The sequence below is a fragment of the Phocoena phocoena genome, chromosome 16 (genome assembly GCF_963924675.1).
Source record: "Phocoena phocoena chromosome 16, mPhoPho1.1, whole genome shotgun sequence".
Lineage (NCBI taxonomy): Eukaryota > Metazoa > Chordata > Mammalia > Artiodactyla > Phocoenidae > Phocoena > Phocoena phocoena.
This window is the reverse complement of record NC_089234.1, coordinates 10,432,681-10,453,297: the sequence shown is the minus strand read 5'-3', so window position 1 is coordinate 10,453,297 and position 20,617 is coordinate 10,432,681.

Sequence of the window (20,617 nt, the reverse complement as noted above, 5' to 3'; positions counted from 1 at the left end):
GGGTATCCATAATTAAGAGACACACGTCAAGAATGTAAATTCCTGTGGTTCGAAGCCTAGGAAGGGTTCATTCGTTGCCTCAGGACGACTACAGGCTGAGGGAGTCTGAAAGAGGCAGTGTTACTGTTTAAAGTGTTATCAGTTTAATGAACTGCTTATGAAGTGTTAAATGCACGCAAGTGTGAAGCAGCATCTGAGCTTATTGGGCGCTGGTTGTTTTGAAAATGCCAATTAATGGTGTAAAATCAGAATTTCTAATGGGGAGGCAGGTGATGGTTTTGTGATATCTCCCTGAACTATCTTGAAAGGCATCTGAAACACCACCCCCAAACTCCACCCCCCACCCAGACACATTCGCATACAAACAAAGCAACAACAAAGACTTAAAAGATTTTTTTAAAATTAAAGACGCAGGAATTTGCTCTGTTCAGCCTTGTTGCACGATTTGGTGTGTTTTTGCTGGAGGGAAGAATGAAGAGTTTAAAATCAGAGGTGCCATCAACACAAATTTCCCAGAAGTGGTTCTAGGAAATTTGTCATCTCTACCCACCTCTTCCAGGCCAGAAAATAGACAGTCTACAGGAATATTTACTGTGCTTTCAGGAGAAAAATTTCCAAGCTACCCCCTGAAGAAATGAAGTTGGATATGGAGCAAATGGAAACATTGTGAAATTACTTATTTTCTTCCAAAATTTGTATTTTTCTTCCTTATTTCCTGTAAAATCAGTGCCACTCATTAGCAAACATATTTTTGCATTATATCCTCAGCAGAATTTTCTCTCTGTGACTGGATTCCAAATTAAACTTTCAAGTTTCCAGGAAAAATGTAACAAATGTCTAAATCGGTCAGAAGTTAAACTAATGAGGGAAAGAGGGGGGGGAACCCACATCTTTTTTCTTCTCTTGTACTGCTGTTGCTTTTTATCTGCTTCACACTTTGGGCCTGCTTTTATTCCTGGGATCTTGAAAGGACCATTCACAAAGCAAGAAGGCTCAGGAAAAACAGGAAGATGTCTGAATTTAGAGCTATTGAAAAGTTCTGACAAATGCTGGTTTCAGGAAAATAAAGGCAGTTGGAGGGTTTCATCGCAAGGTTTGGATGGGGCTGTCTAGAACCAGTGGTGCTGCGTTAGAGCTGGGGGGGTGTCCAGTCTGGAAGCCTCATTTTACAGATGGTGCGGCAGAATTCCCGAGAGACTGCAGCACACCCAAAATAATTTAGTGATAAAAGTTACGAGTAGAGCCCTTCCCCCTTGCCAGTGTTTTTTTTTTTTTTTTTTTTTTTTGCGGTACGCGGACCTCTCACTGTTGTGGCCTCTCCCGTTGCGGAGCACAGGCTCCGGACGCGCAGGCTCAGCGGCCATGGCTCACGGGCCCAGCTGCTCCGCGGCACGTGGGATCTTCCCGGACCGGGGCACGAACCCGTGTCCCCTGCATCGGCAGGCGGACCCTCAACCACTGCACCACCAGGGAAGCCCTTGCCAGTGTTCTTTAATGAGGAACTACTAGTTTCCTTTGTGGGTGTCTCTCTGCTAAGTTTCAGTGAAGACATAGCTAAATCCAGGTTGTTGCTTTCTAGCAACAATAGGCAAATGACACTCTTAAAAACAACAACCACAACTTTTTATTTTATATTGGAGTATAGTTGGTTAACAATGTTGTGTTAGTTTCAGGTGTACAGCAAAGGGATTCAGTTATACATATACATGTATCTATTCTTTTTCAAATTCTTTTCCCATTTAGGTCATTACATAATATTGAGAAGAGTTCCATGTGCTATACAGTAGGCTCTTAATAGGAAAAAGGTGACTACACATATTAGTTTCCTATCAAGGTGGCCCAGCAAGGCCCAAGCTCTGTCTCCGTTCTGCCCTTGTCTCCTTTTCCATTCTACAGCAAAAGGTCCGGATGAGCAGGAAAAAATCAAAAGAGTAGGATCCTGGGTGAAAGTTATAAAGCTGACTATTCTCGTAAGACAACGGTGGCTACCCAGGTCAACAGGAGTCATATTCAGACGAGGCCTGCAGTAGCCAGGAACGCTCCTTCTCGGGAAATTTTGGTAGCTTGATCCAGCCCAGAATATTTTGAGAAAGAAATACATTGAAAGTATTACACCGTTGAGGGAAAAGAAGAAAAACAAAGATGTTATAAAACTTCAATAGGCAAATCAAACCATCAGCATATGGATGGGTATAACAGAATGTCTCAAACACAGACCCTAATAGAGATAAAAAATTAGTACGTGGTAAAGATCCGTGAGGAAAGGGAGATTAGTCAATAAAGGATGTTAGGACCCAACCATGTGGAAAATATTAAAGATAATCCCTAGCTCTCCCCGTATACCAAAATAAATTCCACATGCACTTAACAGTTATATGCAAAAATAACATAGAAATAGAAGACATGGGGAAATTTCAGATCTTGAGAGAAGAATTTTATAGCTATAAAAGCTTAGACATAGGTTAAAAAGTAAAAGATTATTGGGTCTGACCACAGAAACATTAAAACTTCTAGGCATCAGTAACACTGGAAAGGTGTCTGTGATAAGTATCACACAGAATCTTATTTTTATGTGAAAGGCTATTGCAAAACAATTAGAAAAGTGCTAACATAACCATATTAAAATGGACCAAGAACACGAGTAAACAGAAATACAAATGTTCGACAAACATGTAAAATACTCGTATACATTAATCAAAAATGTAAATCAAACCAATAATGAAAGTTCATTTTGCCCATTAATTTGCTGTAGGACAGACACTCTTTCACATTTCTGGTCAGAGTTCACACTGATAGAAACTTTCTTAAAACAATAATATTAATCAAGAGTCTTAAAAATGGCCATATCCTTTCATCATGCTCTCCTACTTCTACTAATGCTCTACTGTCAGATAAGAGCACAAAGACTCGCTCACAAGGTTCTCCATTTCCGGAGTAGCTCAAAAGTTTGGGAGATGGGCTCTACATCTGTTACAGGTGTTAGCATCCAAATGATGGAATATTATGTAGCCATTCTTATCATTATTTTTTTAGGGAAATGCCCATGATGCAACGCTAAGGGAACGACTTTGGATGTGAAACCTGTACATACTGTATATTTTAAAAGACTGAAAACAAAAACCTAAAGTTTTCAGATGGGATAGGGTGTGGTTTATTTTCTCCTTTTATGAGTGTGGTTTCTTTCCCCACAGTAAAATATATTAATTTATGATAGAAAACAAGTTGTTGAAAACAGCGTGACCTTCTTTGTCTGAACCCCTCATGCGGACTCGGATGGTTGGAGATGGATGTTTTCCCCAAGTGGTGGTGGCCAGGGTTGGGGACAGTGTGATGGGGGGAGTGGAGGCACATTTCATCCCTGCAAGCGTGGCCATCTCTCACAAAGCAGACCCAGCATTCCCAAAGCTTCTTGTATATAAGTTTCTTCTGCACTTGGCAAATCCCTCAGGACAGGCTTTCCCAGCCTAGCTGGGGAAGAAGAGTCTTCAGAACCCCAAAGAGCTATGGCCTCACTTGCCCACCACCATCGACATATCTGTCCCTTTGAAGGGGAAGATACTGTCAAATTAGGGGTCCTTTAGGGTTGATTAGAGGTTTCAGTTCTCTGTGTACCATGAAGCCAAAAGGGCTTTATTCTCTATCTTGGCCGAAGGCTGGCACAGATAAGCTCCACAAATCCCAGTACCATCTGGCTCTGGGCTCCATCACATAAACTGGGGAAGGAACTTTAAAACACACCCAGCAGCTCCAGGTGGGGCTGCAGAGCTGTCCTCTTTTAGGGTCTGCTCCAGCACTGGATAGGGGCTGGCTGGAGCCAGCCCCTGCTGCTGGCTGAGCCCCTTGTTTGCATCTCTTCCCAACTCAATAGTCACCACATTGGTAGCTTAAGGTTGGCCATTGTAGGAGTATTTATACCATGGAGATAGACAGTACAAATTAGGATTTTTTTTCTTTTTTCTGAAGAGCCCAAAATTACCACTGGCTGTGCTTAATTCAACAATGATTTTATTATCTCTCACAGTTTGTGTGTGACAGGAAATGAGGAAGGGCTGCATTGGATGGCTGTGGGTCTCTCGTGCGCAGAGAGCAACCGGAGGCTAGCTGGAGATCTCCCGCACCTCACAGCCATGTGCTTTCTCCATGTCGGGGGTTTGGGCTTCCTCACAGCACGAAGCCATCAGAATGCTTACATGGGGGGTCAGGGTTCTGGGGAGACTGTTCAACTCACTGCCTTTTATGGCCTCACGCTGAAGTTGGACAGCATCACTTCCGTGCATTCTATTGTTTACCAGTGAGTCAGAAGCTCACCTAGTTTCGAGGGGAGGGGAAGTAGACTCTACCTGTTGGTGGGTGGGTGTTAAGTTTCTCAAAAGCATATAGAATGAGAAATATCATTAGAAATAATGTTTTTGGAAAATATAATCTGTCATAACGTTTTAAAATACACGTTGGGGTTTGCCTTCAGAGGCTACAGAGCATTTTTCTAGATATTCACTGGGCATTGCTGGTCTTCCTCTGTTGAGTGTGTATTTAATTTCTGAGGATACACAAAAAGTATTGAAAGCCAACTCTAGTAAACAAGGCAGACAACTCTCTTGGATAATAATAATAACAGAAAAGGAGAAGTCACAGTAGAAATGCACTCAGCTTTCATATGAGTCCTTACCTGGGGCCTGAAGACATTTGCAAAAGAGGATGCCACAGCCCTTCTCATCTCCATCTCAGACATGAGTATACAACCTTCTAAAGGGACTACTTTGAAGGGCAAATTCTTCCAGGCTAAATATTACAAAAAGTGGCATGTTTTACTACAAAACCTGTCTCATTGCTGTATAGCACACTGTACTTTTCTTTTCATCAAAGTATTTAACGTTGCACCAGGCACATGATAGGGACAAAGTAAATACCTGGGTGATTGATTTACGTTCCAGAGCAAAAATATGCCAGCCCCTGGTTCCACGAGGTCCTTAGGTGCTAGTTATAATTGGCCAACTGTAAAAAAGAGAAGCTGACTCTTTCTCTTCAAAACCTCTTAAATAAAATCTAATGTGTTTAGACTGGAGGACTTGGGTATAAATAAAAATGTACATTTCTCTAGATATACTCTTGAGTTATCTCTTTCCAAAGTCCACAAATCTGTGTATCTATTTCCTCTCATACTTGTCGGAGGGGATCAGAGGGGCTGGAGGAGTAGATGGCGCCCCAGGTACTGGTCAAGGTGTCTTCATGGCCTGGAAGGCAGACTCAGCTGGAACAGTTGGCTTATTTCTCCTCAGGCCATTAAGTTTCCTCTTTTAGTTCTCAGACCCCACTTGACTAATTGCTCCTTAGCCATCAAATACTTATTAAGGTCCTCACCTGTTCTGTCACCAGGACAGGATACCCATGAAAGTCCTTATGCACCTGTGCTTTCCATTAATAGGAGCTTAGAATTTCCGATGCATCCCCACCAAAGACTAAGGAAAGGACTCGGAATATTTTTCAGTAGGACCTGACTGTAGATATGTGGGTGCTTACATGCGATGGCAGAGACATTTCTTCTCACCACATATCACGTGCCCTGCCATGTTTCCCAGTCCCCTTGCAGGTAGGTGGGTCCACGTGACTAGTTCTAGCCAATGCTTACTGGGGTTCCAACCATGAGACCCTCACTGAAGACATTGTCTCTATACTGGGAAGCCATGTGCCTAGCTTAAAACCATGAATTCAAGAAAAGGGGAACAGCAGATATCAGGGTATACAATTTGCAGTCTGTGTCTTGAAAAAGTGCCTGGTACTTAGTGAGCAGACAATAAAAGGAGACTAATATTCTTAGCACAAGTCTGCCTTGGGGGATGGAGCTACTCTGCTTCAAGCACATCAAAGACCTCACCTTCATGCTCAGAATAGTTTACTTTTGTTCTCAGGTTGTGTTCGGTATACAGACTGTCCTTCTGTTTCTACAGATTAGCAAAAACAATTTCAAAATAAAAAGAGCAAAAGCAGGTGTGGGAATAGACTGAATCTTATGTTCCCTGGGAGAGAAAATAGCTGTACCCAAATGATACCAAAAGCATTGGTGCAGCAAGGTGGCCGGGCGGGAGCCCTCAGCGGAAATGGCTCCTCCAGGGAAAGGGAGGGTTTTGGATAGCCATACCCACGTGAAATGAAAACGGGAATTCTTTGGTCCTTCCCTATGACATACTGGGCACAGGGAGGCATGTCACCTGGTTTCTTTTTCCCCAGCTTATGGGTGAAGGCGGAGGGAAGGAGAAGAAATGGGAAAGAAGACAGACAAGGCTGGTTGAAAGCCTGGGACCCAGGGGAGGAGGAACTGCTACTCCCAAGGCTTTGGTTGCCATGGTTGCAAGTGAGCAGCTGCCCCTCCTCCACCCCAGGTTTGCATGACAAGTGAGGGGGAGGCCAGTGTTGTCTTAACCTTTTCCATCTCTGACACTCTGGTTACCTTGCTGGAAGGGGAGGCAATAGAGGGGCTCTTTGCTCCAGCTCAGTCAGCTTCTCATAGAGGCTTCACCTTGCAAATGTTGCCATATGTGTGTCCCTTGTGTTCTAAACTTGCAGTTCTCAAAGTGTGGCCCCATGACCCCTGGGGTTCCCCAAGAAACCTTCAGAAGATCCACTAGGTTAAAACTACTTTCATAATAATTCTAAGATGTTATTTGTCTTTTTCGCCCTTGTTCCCTCATAGGTATATAGTGCAGTTTTCCAGAGGTTGTATGATGTGTAATGTTGCACTGGAGTGAATACAGGAGCAATGGTGAGAATCTACCTGTCTTCTGTTAACCGAGATCTTAAAGAGATTTGCAAAACTGTAAAACAATGCCACTCTCCTAGACTGAAATTTTTGTTTTGGAGAGTATCATTGTTTTTCCTAAAAATGTGTTATGTGTGACTATGTAGTGGGATTATTACATTATTTTAAATGAATTAATAAATAAATATTTAAGATGTTTCATAGTTTTAATTTCAAATATGGGAAATGTCAATAGATACAACTCAAAGTCAACAAAAGTTCTTTGGGGTCTTCGGTGATTTTCAAGGTTAAAGAGGGTTCCGAGGCCAAGGAGTTTGAGAATCATAGCTTTCAACAGTAGGACGTTCACACTCCTAGCGTCTGCGTACACACCCGTATGACTCAAAAGTCTATTGTGTCCATTATGCTCCAATATAAAATAAAAAAATAAAACAACCATGAAATTAAAAAAAAAATTGTCTGTTGTGACTAAATATCCTTTCCTACCTCCAGGTCAGAATTTGGCAGACTTTTCTGTAAAGCATCAGAGAGAGTAAATATTTTAGGCTTTGTGGGCTGTACAGTCTCTGTAGCAACTACTCCACTCGGCCGCAGGGTCACAAAATCAGCCAACAACGGTCAGGAACGAATGGGAGTGGCTATGTTCCAGTGACATTATTTACGGACACTGAAATTTGAGCTCTGTATAATCCTCACGTGTCACAAAATATTCTTCTGCAAATATGTTTCTTCTTCCCCCAAAATAGATTTATAAATCAGATTACATCCTTGTTTCTGACTTTTTCATTCTGGAAATGGGATGATGCGGGCAGCATCCCCACTGTGCTCAGTGCCATCGATGGCCTTCAAATTCAGTGTGTGATGAAGGGTCAAGGGTGTGACCTGGAGCTTGCTTCTGCGAGGGTATGTGTAAGCTGGGTGCTTGTGCCTCAGATAGACTCCTGTAAAGAGCCAGCCAAAGGCGGGGGTGGGGGAACATACAGGTTAAAGAAAGAGGAAGCAGAAAAGTTCATTATGCTGAACTGGGGTCCAAATTGTATAACCACCTCTGTCTCTTTTCCCCATTCATTCAACGTACACTGTATTTAATGAGTGCTTACTATGAACCAGGGACTGTAAGGGTTAAAATATCCAAAATTTGCATCCTATTTTTCCATAGAGATTTCTGGAACACGTTGGGGAATGCTTTTTGTGAATTTGCAAACAGGGAATCCATGAATAAGGAGGATAGACTCATGTCAATGTATTGTTAGTACCCGAAAAGATCTCAGGATAAAACTGGTCCACTCACTCTGGAGGCGAGCTGGGCCATGTGTCTCTAAAAGCTTTAACTCTGAGAGTTCGACTTCTGAGAATTATCCAGAGAACATCATCAGGCAAGTGAGTGAATCTTTATGTGCAAGGATGTTCACTGAAGAGTTGTTTATAATATAAGGGAATACTATGTGGTCATGAAAAATAATGAATTAGATGAATATTTGTTAATATGAAAAGAAGTTCATGAAATGCTGTCAAGTAAAAATGTAGCCAAACAATACGTATAACCATGTACAAATAAAAATTTTGTGTGAATACATATATTCCATTTATGATGTGTGATATAGACATATCCAGTTTATTATATAGATATATTGAGTTTATGGGTAGAGAAAACTCTGGAAGGATATATATAAGGACCTTATATACAAGGTCCCATGTCTGCGAGTTTGGACTGTAGATGAATTTAATTTTGTTCCTTGTACTTCTCAGTGTTCTCCAAATTTGTTTACAATGAGACAGCTACCTTTATCACTTAGAAATGTATTATTTTTATAATGATCATTTTGGGGGTGCTTACTCTCTGCCCGGCACTGGGCTAAGTTCCTTAACTCTTGACTCTTTATTAAAATTCTACGAAACAAGAGTTGTTTACATTTTATAATTTGTAATAAAAATAGAAAAAGTCTCAAGATCCCTTAGCTTCATTCCACAGATTTGGAAGGCTCTGGAAGGCCGGCTCCCTCTGACACGTCTTTGCTGCTACTCTGGGAACTAAAATCAGAGTCTCTGGCCCCAGTCCCCACTGCTCAGAAAAGTGCTGAGGCCTGGGTCTTCCCAGCCAGGACAGAATTCCTGGGGCTTGGCCACAGGGACAGGGCAAACAGATTCAGGCAGGAATTTTGTCTGTCTCCTTCTTTGTTTTTAAAAGAAATAGCCACTGCCTAAGCTAGGTTGAGCCCAGTATTATTTGGTTTTCTTCAGAGGCGCGCAAAGATGAGCTGCTGCCTTTTGGTTCTGTGGGGCTGCCTAGGTAGCAGCAAGGTCTGGGAGAGCCTGTGCTCGGAGCCCAGACCTGAGTCCGTTGTCAGCAGGGCCCATTACTACGAGGGATGAAGTTAACCGATGTAAGCGCATCGGCCTGAGAGCTTCTGCCGGCGATTTATCCTTTGGAGCACGGCTGTATTCTCAACCTGGATTTTTCTAACAGTTAACAAATCAAAAATGACCAAAGATGATAACGGGGACAAAGTTCAGGCTGCAATCCTTTCTGCAGGCACCCTTCCCTACCCAGTACCAGTCTCCGTAGTGTTGCTTGAACAATCCTTAGCTTTCTAGCTTTTTCTTTATACTCTACTTCTTATTATGAACTGCAGTCTTCTGGACTGGAGGTCAGAGGACTTGGATGCAAGTCCCGCTCTGCCACATTCTGCCTGCATGACATTGAATTAAGTCACTAACTCTTTCTGGTCCTCAGTCTACCCATTTGAAAAATTAGGTCTAAAAATTAGGTCATGTTTTGATTTGCTGATGGTTTAAAAAAAAATACTGGTTGGAGGGCTTCCCTGGTGGCGCAGTGGTTGGGAGTCCGCCTGACGATGTAGGGGACCCGGCTTCGTGCCCCGGTCCGGGATGATCCCACGTGCCGCGGAGCGGCTGGGCCCGTGAGCCATGGCCGCTGAGCCTGCGCGTCCGGAGCCTGTGCTCCGCAACGGGAGAGGCCACAGCAGTGAGAGGCCCGCGTACCGCAAAAAAAAAAAAAAAAAAAAAAAAAAAAATACCGGTTGGAGGATACAGCAATTAGATCACGTCATTGTAGAGACTGGATTCTCCTCCTGCCCACTGAGGTGTAGCGTCTGTGAAAGCAAACACAGCGTTTGGATTTCTGCGATGCCAAAGCAGTAGAATGAATGCACAGCTTGCTTGCCAGCATCAATGAGCTTAGCTGGGGTATTTCTATGGGCAGGGGCGCGGGGGGGCCTTCCAAAATTACACCACACAGGGGTCCCCTGACCTACATGAAAGAAGTCAGCACCCCCTGGGGCCGGTCAATCGGGGCTCCTCAGATCACGTGGCAGAATTAGGCACGGTTTATGGTTCTTTTCAGGGAGCTGGATTCTCTAAGAATGGTGTAAATGTCAGTTTCATGAAAATCCATTCTAAAAGTCCTGATCAACTTCTCAATCATCTTCTCCCCCTTTTCCTCCTTGCTCTCCCAGAGCACTGGGGGTGCTTCTGAGATCAGACAGCATAATTACAAATGAACTGGGGCTCTGGGGATGGCTTACAGCTTAATTAGCTCCTGTCCCTGCACTGTCTCTGCTTCTGGGCCTCACGCTTGGGGCAGGAATCCCGACTGGTAAGGAAGAATTCAGAGCAGGAGCGCCCTGGCTTGTTCACCTGCTCTCCTCGGTCCACCTGACACTCACATCCAGGCTTCACTGCAATTAGGCCCAGCCGAGGAGAGGGAAAGGCCTCTGTTTGTGCATCCGGAGCTGGGGAGGGGTGCTTGTCTGAGCCAGCCCGGAGGCAAGGAGCACCATGGAATGTGGAGTGCGCACCTGCCTGGCCCAGCCCAGGTCAGGAGGCTTCAGGCTGCAGGTGTGTTTGGGGGGGTGGGGAGGGGGGTGCATCTGGAGGGGAGGGCAATGAAGACACCTGGGGTTAAAGGGACTCATACTTACATAAAGGGGCTGGGAGGGAAGGGATGGCCTGAGATAAGAGCTGCAATGGCCCCTGGGCAGCAGAGCTGCTTTGTCAGCAGGAGTCAGGGCCCCTAGAAATGGCTCTGGACTGTACAACATCAAAAAGAAGCAACTATACAATCACACCTGGGTGGCCCCTCTCAAAGAAGAACACAAACCCGTAAACTGATTTCTTGGTCCTGGAGGCTTTCTGGTGGTCTAAGGGTTGGGCTGTCACTGAGTTCCTAGCTCGAGGTAAATTGCTCTACCCTACAGGGAGCTCACTCCCCTCGCTCCTACAAAGGAGGGAACGTGGAGGAAGAATCCTGCTTGGAGGCAGAAAAGAGAAGCTGTTAGCTGGGCAACGATGCTTGTCCAAGAAGATAACGGGAGAAGAGAGAAGTGATTCCTCCGTGCCTCTGACCACCCTGCAACACCCGCACTCCCCAGCCAGGCGGGTCTGCAAGGGCCCTAGGGGCACTGGACTTGCCAAGACCCAGACTCTACAGAAGAATTTAAGCCACATCCCCTCCCTCAAAGAGAGGGAGTGAAAAAACAAACCCAAAATGAATACGTGTTGAATTGAATGTCTACAAGACATAACATTACATCTAAAAGTCAACCACCACTCTGCTTTAATACAGTACTTATATAAAAATGTGTTTGAATATTAGCCAGGGATGTATTTTATTCTGTCTGATATAATAGGGAATAGCTTCCCCAAAAGCGAGTTCCCTGGGAGCCCGCAAAGCTCTTAACAAAGACCTACTCCACTCCGGAAAGAAGCAAGAGATGGAAAATCCATGAGCCTACCTCACCACGAAAAGGCTGAGGCCTCAAAGACCACAGCCCCTTGGCCTTGGCGGGATGCCCTGGACCAGCGCCTGACCGTCACCTCTGGGGATGAACTTCTTTGTCAAAGGGATCCTCAGCGTTCACACCGTGAGGTTTCCATACACCTGCTGGTTCCAAGGAGGCCTGCTGCAGACCTGGGGCTTTTTATTTCGGAAAGAAGATTAAGCGGGGGCTGTCAGAGTGAGCAAGAGATAACTTTCCATCTCTCTCCTCTTATCTCAGAGCAGTCATCCTCTGCACCCCTGCACTACTGCCCTGAGAACGCCCTTTGTGCCTCTTTGGGCTCTGAACCAGGCTGCACTTTAGTTATATTGTTAGGGAAAGATTGCTTCTGTGCACGGGGGAAGCCGGTGCCCTGTTTGTATTTTAAACAGCCGTTGACCACCTGCCGACCGCATGCCTGGCAGGTGCTATTTTTAAGGTGTTCAGGGGCCTGCAGGGGAGACAATTATAGCACAACTGAGAAAGCTCCAGGGCGGGGGAATGAACAAGGTGTTTCAAGGCCTGGGGAACACGGGGCTCATTCTAGCTGAAGGTGGGGAGACCACACAGAAGAAGCAACTACTGGGCTCTGCCTCTGACCGTGATGGGGGTGTTCCTGGGTCCTGGCCTGAGAGCGGGTGGGGATCAGGGGTCAGGGACAGGGATGTGGGGCAGGGCACTCAGGCTGGAGAGGTGGGTTGAGACCGAAGGGAAGGACCCCACACGCTGCCCCAGCAATTAGAAGGGTATCGCCTAGTCTAGGGAGCTACAGAAGGAATCCAGCAAGGGAACATTGCTTTGGTTTCCCTGCTGGGAGGTACAGGCTGGAAGGGAGAGGAAAGGGAGGCCTCTTCCACTGGCTGCTTGTCAGCCACAGCCATAAATGGGCCACACTTCTGTGCTGTCCTTCCACTGTCCCCCGTGGCTCCCTTTGGAGCTTTTCTGCCTATTAGCAAGTGATGTTTCCATTAAAGCTCCAGCTGGGTTTGGACCTAGATGCAGAGTGCATCAGAAACCCCCAGGCCTTTCTACTCTATGTGTGGTCCAGGTACCAGCATCATTGGCCTTCCCTGGGAGCTTGTGAGAAATGCAGAACCTCAGGCCCTGCCCCAGACCCACTGGATCTGATTTCTCCAGCTCACCAGAACAATGTGACTTCCCGAGAGTTCCTAGACCAAGAGTGGCCGCTGCCTGGGGCCACGTGACCTCTAGGATGGACCCTTCCACTCCCGGGCTCAGGCCATGGAGGCCAGGGCAGGAGCAGGACCAGGATTTCCCTCCAGGTACTAAGCGAGCCTTAGCTTCAGGTTTTCGGGTTTTCAATATTCCGGGCAGGAGGCCAGCCAGAAGGGGCTCAGTCACTCTCAGGCACATGGCGTCGGGAGCACTGTCAAGAAACAAAGCAGGGGCTTCCCTGGTGGCGCGGTGGTTGAGAGTCCGCCTGCCGATGCAGGGGACACGGGTTCGTGCCCCGGTTCGGGAAGATACCACATGCCGCGGAGCGGCTGGGCCTGTGAGCCATGGCCGCTGAGCCTGTGCTCCGCAATGGGAGAGGCCACAACGGTGAGAGGCCTGCGTACTACAAAAAAAAAAAAAAAAAAAAGAAACAAAACAACCCGGAATGCAGGTGAGCTCATGCCAACGTGGAGCCCCAGGAACTCACGCTCGGGCACGTTGCATGTGTTCCAGTGATTAAGCAGCCTGTACAGGTAGAGCCATGCACCTGGACCTGTCATCACTTACATTACCCACGATTATCTGGATTTTCTTTCCATCTGGCCCCAGAGAAGGAGCCGCCACACGAGAGTTTAGCAGAGCGAAGTCACTGGCCTCGCACTTGGTTAGAACAGTATCCACAGATGCAAAAAACAACCAGTTTAACGTGTGAGAGCGTGTGCGTGTATCTACAGGGGCGTGGGGCTGCTGAAAGACTCCGCACCTGGTCGAAGGAGAACTTGCAGGAAAGCTCTCTGCTTCTCTGCAGGTCCCAGCGTGAGAAAAATTTCTCATCTCCTTCAGGGCCTTGAGCATTTGAAAATAATAAAAAGGAAAAGTTTTGAATTAAAATTTATGGTTGAGCCTGCCTGTCTGGGAGGAGCTGGCTTAGTGGGCAAAGCTGACGCCAGCCAGGCTGCAGGGGCTGGGAGAAATTGGACACCAGCATCCTTGTAAGTGAGGGGGGACGACTCTCCTATAGACCAGCATGGTGTCCCCTCTTGGCCAGCCGTTCCCAGCTCCGGCTGCACACCGAATGCTCCTGCAGGAGTGTTTTAAAAATGCAGAGGCCTGGGCCACACTGTACAATGGGCCCATCTGATTCTCTGAAGGTGGGGACCACTCACAGGAATATTTTTAAATCTCTCCAGTTGATTTTAATGTGACACCACGGTTGGGAACCACCAAAGGTTCCAAAACTGGTAGAAAGGGAAGGGGGGGCTCCTAGTTTCTGCTCGGGGTCAGTAGTACATGCCTCGGTGGGTACGGGAAGTATGATGTTAGCTTTCGGCTCTTTGGGAGTTTTATCCGCCTAGAGAGGGTCCAAAATCGATAGGGAAAGTAAGGCTGACAAACTCACCCGCAGGGATGCGGTCAATCCAGCGGCCATCCTCACCCCTCCTTGCCTCTGGGCAGCAGGAACACTTCTGATTTCCATGTGGAAGACTTTTTCCAAGAACTTGAACATCCATGGTCTTATTTTAACCTGTTACTAGTTTTCTATTGATGGTGTATTTGAACAAATGTAGTAAATGTGCCTGAAACAACACAGAACCTTACAGTTCTGGAGGTTAGACGTCCAATACAGGCTCACTGGGGCTGTGCTCCCTCTGGAGGCCCTGTGGGGAAATCCATTCCTTCCTTTTTCCCGCTTCTAGAGGCTCCCACATTTCTTGGTTCGTGTTCTGTTCCTCAAATCACTCTGATCTCTGCTCATGTCACATCTCCTTCTCTGACTCTTTCTCTCCTGTCTCCCTCATCTAATAACCCTTGTGATTACGTTGGGCCCTCCAGGAGAGTCTTCCCATCTGAAGATCCTTAATCATATCTGCAAAGTCTCTCTTGCCATGTAAGGTCATGTTCATGGGTTCTGGGGATTAGGATGTGAACATCTTCGGAGGGCCGTTATTCCATCTCCCACACCTGACAGCAGCCGTGTGAATCAGAAGTGCATTATTATACCCATAGACGAGAAAACTGTCACCCACACAGAGACAGGCAGCTCCTAGATGGTAAACGTGAAATCACATTCTTGTAACTCCCCGCCTGGTCACCACTGCATCTGGCACCTGCCTCAGGATAATCACCCATCTCGATCCTCCAGCCATGGGCTTCCTTCTTCTTTCCATAAAGTCCAAGGTCTCTCCTGTCCTCTTGTGGCATTGGTGATTCTTACACTCTGTGTCAGCTTCGTGGGTACCCAGCAACCGATACAAAATGGTGTCACAGGGAAATCCATTGCTACAACTGGGTCAGCGTGTATCACAATAGGGCCCAGGAAGTTGGGATCTCTCTCTGAATTGACGCACATGGCTCTGGGTTCTTGGATCCCCCTGAACAGGTCTGTATACACACACGTGATAGCATGTGCCTCTCCTCTATGACATTTGTCAGAATTCCACCATCATTTATGTACTTCTGTAATTAATCTTGGTCTTTCCCTCTCAACTATAAGCTCCATGAGGACAGAAAACACACTTGCTTTTGCTCACCATGGCACTTAGGGGATGTTTAATAAAAATCTGTTAAATGAAGGAATATTTGCCAGCAGTCTAAGGCTTATAGAACCACTTCTTTGCCTCTTGAAAGCTATGGTTGATGATATTAATGTTCCCATCTACTGCTTTCCCTGTAGGAGAGCCAAACATCCCCATTCATTGACATGTGACCACAGGGGATACTTCCCCGCCCCGCTTCCAGGCTTGGCTATGTGACTTGCTTTGGCCAATAGAATATGAATGGATATGACAGAAGCCATGTCTGAGCAGCTTTAAGGGCAGTCACATGGCTTGGCTCTGCCTCTTGTTCTTTTCCCTTTGCCAAGAGAACACAATATCCCAGCTATGGGCTGCTCCCTCTCAGGACATGTCCCAGAATGAGAAGGCACATGGAGAAGGACCAGAGTGGCCACCATGCAGCTCTCAACATGAGCGAGATTGAAGCTCTCATTTCTGTAAGATTTGGGGATCTTTGTTACTGCAGCATAACTTAACAAACTCTGATAACCATGGACGTCTTTATCGGGACACATCCAGCTTTCCTTTCTCCCAAACGGAGACCACGGTTCTGCCACCTACAAGTTGCATGATCTTGAGAAAGTCATGTAACATCTTTTGGCCTTAAATTTCTACACCAACATAGAAAGCTTCTTCCCAACTTTACAGTCAGCAGTTCTAAAGAACTAGCCTATCATTTGACACTTGACCTCTGTCCTTCGTAAATTGTCTTTGCACATTTTAGTATGGTACCGGAGAGGTCACTCCAGATTTTGAGTCCAGTAGTTATGTGTTCTTGGGCAAATTGTTTTATCTCTCTTTTACTTGTAAGTCTTCTTATCTATAAAAGGAAAATGTATCACACAGCATTGGGGTAGGTCATCTAGCTCATAATGTATAGTCAATAAATGTAAGTATCCTACCCTTTGTCTTATTTTTCTTGATCAAATCGATCTCTTTGAGGTTCACTTCTTTGCAGCTCATATGCCCTGAACCTGGGTGCTTCCACAGGAGGGGGGTAACAAAATCCCTGGATAAAAACCCACAAAGCTGTATTCTGATGTTCACGTTCATGGCAGCGTTATTCATAACAGTCCCAAGGTGGAAACATCCAAGTATCCATCAAGTGATGAATAGATAAACAAAAGGTGGCATGTCCATACAATGAAATACTGGTTGATGTTACAACATGGATGAACCTTGAAAACATTATGCTAAATGAAAGAAGAATGTCACAAATGGCCACATATTATATGCTTCTATTTATATTAAATGCCCTTAATAGGCAAGTCCAAAGAGACAGAAAGTAGATTAGAGGTTATCTAATCTGGAGGCTGGAGAGGGTGTAGGGGTTACGGGGGGAGCAGGGGGTGGTAATAGCTAATGTGTTGGGTTTTTAGGGGGTGTGTGAAAATGTTTTGAAGTTAGATAGAGGTGATGGTTGTACAACTTTGTATATATGCTAAAGAACATTGAATTGTATACTTAAAAAGAGTTATATAGCGTGAATTCCATCTTCATATTTTTTTAAAGAAGAACCCCCAGAGGAATGAAGAGGGATGAGTAGCCAGGGGTTGATGGCTCAGGTTGAAGGGCATTGCCACATCCATCCCTCTTCTCAGCCCTCTCAGTGTTACCGGGCTTTGGTCTCCTATTATCTTGCTTCTTTTCTACTGATGTCACACGCCCAAGCAAGCGGAAAATTTTGTTGCTTGGCTCAGAGGAAATGATTGAGATTTTTCAAAGATTACTTTATTAAAAATTTTAAAAAGAGCTGAGTGGGGAATAAAAATGTAAAAGACTTCCCTGGTGGCGCAGTGGTTAAGAATCCGCCTGCCAATGCAGGGGACATGGGTTTGAGCCCTGGGTTGGGAAGATCCCACATGCCATGGAGCAACTAAGCCCGTGCGCCACGACTACTGAGCCTGCACTCTTCAGCCCGCGAGCCACAACTTCTGAGCCCGCGTGCCACAACTACTGAAGCCCGCAAGCCTAGAGCCCGCAACAAGAGAAGCCACTACAATGAGAAGCCCGCTCGCCGCAACTAGAAAAAGCCCACGCGCAGCAACGAAGACCCAACGCAGCCAAAAATAAATAAACAAATAAATACATTTATTTAAAAAATAAATTAAAAGCTTAAAAAATGTAAATGCTTAAAGTATGAAGGAGTTAAAAGGTGGAAGTGTTCTGGAGTAGAGATTCCTTGCTGTATTATAGCCACAAGTACAAGCCAGCTCATGGATCTTGAGTCCCATCCACTCAGCCCCTTCTTAAAAAACCAATCCTGAAGTCCCCTTTATTATTATTTTTAAAATTATTTTATTTTATTTTTTTTGCGGTACACGGGCCTCTCACTGTTGTGGCCTCTCCCGTTGTGGAGCACAGGCTCCGGACGCGCAGGCTCAGTGGCCAAGGCTCAGGGGCCCAGCTGCTCCATGGCATGTGGGATCTTCCCGGACCGGGGCACGAACCCGTGTCCCCTGCATTGGCAGGCGGACCCTCAACCACTGAGCCACCAGGGAAGCCCTATTTTTTTTTTAAATAGCTTTTTTTTATTTTTGGCTGTGTTGGGTCTTCATTGCAGCACACGGGCTTCTCATTGTGGTGGCATCTCTTGTTGCGGAGCACGGGCTCTAGGCGTGCAGCCTTTAGTAGTTGTGGCGCGTGGGCTCAGTAGTTGTGGCTCACGGGCTCTAGAGCTCAGGCTCAGTAGTTGTGGTGCATGGGCTTATTTGCTCTGTGGCATGTGGGATCTTCCCAGACGAGGGCTCGAACCTGTGTCCCCTGCATTGCCAGGCGGATTCTTAACCACTGTGCCACCAGGGAAGTCCCCTAAGTCCCCTTTAGAAGCTCTGGACAGTTTCCTCCATCCCTCCTTCCCTTTCATGTTGGGCCTGAACACCGGCTGGTCACAGTGTGATGGGAATTTGGCAAGTAGGTTGTTAGTTCTCTCAGTATAGATTGCCACCTTCTTCCCCTCCAAATCCAGGGACCAAGACATGGGTGGGTGGGACAGAGCATGCATAGAGACCCCCAGCTCTCCGTCCAACACACCCCCCCCCAGAAGGAAAGGGCTGTTTCCTCACTCTGCCCCACAAACACTTATGCAGGACTTATCACCCAGAACCCAGAAAATTATAACTTTTCTTTTCTTCCCAGGACAATGCAGGTCCCTCACCCCAGGTCATCTTCAATCCACAGGTTCAAAGATGACCAAGTCAACTGTTAGAGCATCCTAGCAAAATGAAGACAAATAAACAATTACTCTTCCCTGCTTTTGTTTGTATATTTTCAGATTGTCAGATCAAATCATAGTGTGACAAGCCTAATCGCTGGGTATGTTTTAGATCTGTCTGAGCCCTGCTGGTCACTTCTACAGGCCACCTGGAACCAATTGACAGGAAGCAGCGCACACATGGAAGAGAGTGGGGTCTCCAGGGGCAATCACCCCATCACAGGTGTGGAGGGTGAGGTTCCCCTTTCCTTGCCAGTCGCCCTTACCTCTGAGGGGGTGCTGGCGTTATCTAGAGAGAGTTTGGAATATGGGAGCATGACTTTTCTCTTTCCTCAGAGCTTTAGAAACTTATTTACCAAGTCCTCCAGTTCCTGGGTCGAAAGGGCTCACCACAAGGCCTAAGATATCCCACAAACGAGTCAATATTTATCACCCCGGGCATCAGCTCAGGTGGCTTCCTGAGACTATTTGAGTTCCACTTAACTACTGTACATTGATCGTCTGCAGGAGACCTTTCACCTGCTGGTCCCTCTCTCTTTATTCTACCGCACAATTGGGAATACACTTGACTTTCAAAGGCTCAACGTGTGCCATTCAAAGGAAACATGTTCACCTCATTTTTAAGCCCTATCTTGCTCCCCTGCAGTCTGAATAAACATTACTCAATAGCCAACGTTACTTAGGCATCAATCATTTCCACTTCAAGGAGGAGGTAAAGGGAACAAAGACATAAGAGCACAAAAAGATTGAAATTAACCTCCACCGCTGGGTGCTTTCCAAACTTGTTCAGATTATTTCTTCAAAAAGAAGCCCCAGAGAGCTGACATTACCTGAAGTTCACTGAAATTCTCTTTCTCTCAAGGATTACACTTGAACATGAAGTAAGTATCTCGAAAGCCCTAGGCAGGCGGTCAACTCGGCTAGTGTGTGAGTATTTGCTCTCTCGCTCTCTCCTCTTTGGAGTAATTTCCACACACTTTTGACATTCCTTTCTTCTCTGGTGCACCCTCCCTCAGAGAGTTCTCCGCTCAATATCTCCTTACAATACATCTCCTGGTCCATGGGCTTCTATTTCCTTCTCTTTCTCCTTCCTTCCTTTCCCTCTACCCAGCCCCTGGAAAATAAAACCACCCTCTAGAAAAATTGGCCTCTGAAACCTCCCCTTTCTCTAATCTTATTGACCAATGGGAGCCATGTTTGGCTCTGAGATGCCAAAGTCCCACTGTTGAGCAGGGGACCTTGGTTTCTCAGACCACCTGCACTCGACTCGCACAAAGATTCCCCCAACCTCACTGCCTTTACTGAGTTGGACTCCGGGAAGTGGCCCAGGGAATCTGTATGTTTAACAAGCTCATTAAGTGATCCTTCCACCTAGTGAAGTTGAGAATCCGCTAATACTAAGGAGGGAGATGGCTTTGGAGTCAGGAAAACACTAGCTGGATTCTGTGCTTTGCTCTTTACTAGTGGCATGATTTTTTAACAGCTCTATTGAAATACTACATATCATGCAATTCGCCCATATAATTTGTACCTACAATTCAGTGGTTTCTAGTACATTCACAGAGCTGCGCGTTCATCACTACAATCAATTTTAGAACATTGTTAGTTCACCGAAAGAGAAACCCTGTATCTATCAGCAGTCACTCTCCCTTTATTCTTAGCCCTTCAGCCCTAAGCAACCTCTAAGCTGCTTTTTGTCTCTATGGACTTGCTTATTCTATTACAGAATTGCATGTCAATGGAATCATACAACAGGGGGCTGTTTGTGTCTGGGTTCTTTCATTTCGAATAATGCTTTCAAGGTTCATCCATGTTGTAGTATGTCAGTACTCCATTCTTTATGGCTGAGTAATATTCCATCGTGTGGGTACACCATTGTATGTATTCATTCATCTGCTGGTGGGCATTTGGGTTGTGTCCATTTTTGCGGTTACCATGAATAAGGCTGCTGAGAACATTTGCATATAAGCTTTTGCATGGATGCATGCTTACATTTCTCTTGGATATATAACCGCGAGTGGAATTGTGAGGTCATATGATGACTCCAGGCTTACCATTTTACATTCCTACCTGTAGTGTATGTAGGTTGCAATTTCTCCCCATCCATGCCAACACTTGTTTTGTCCATCTTTTTAAAAAA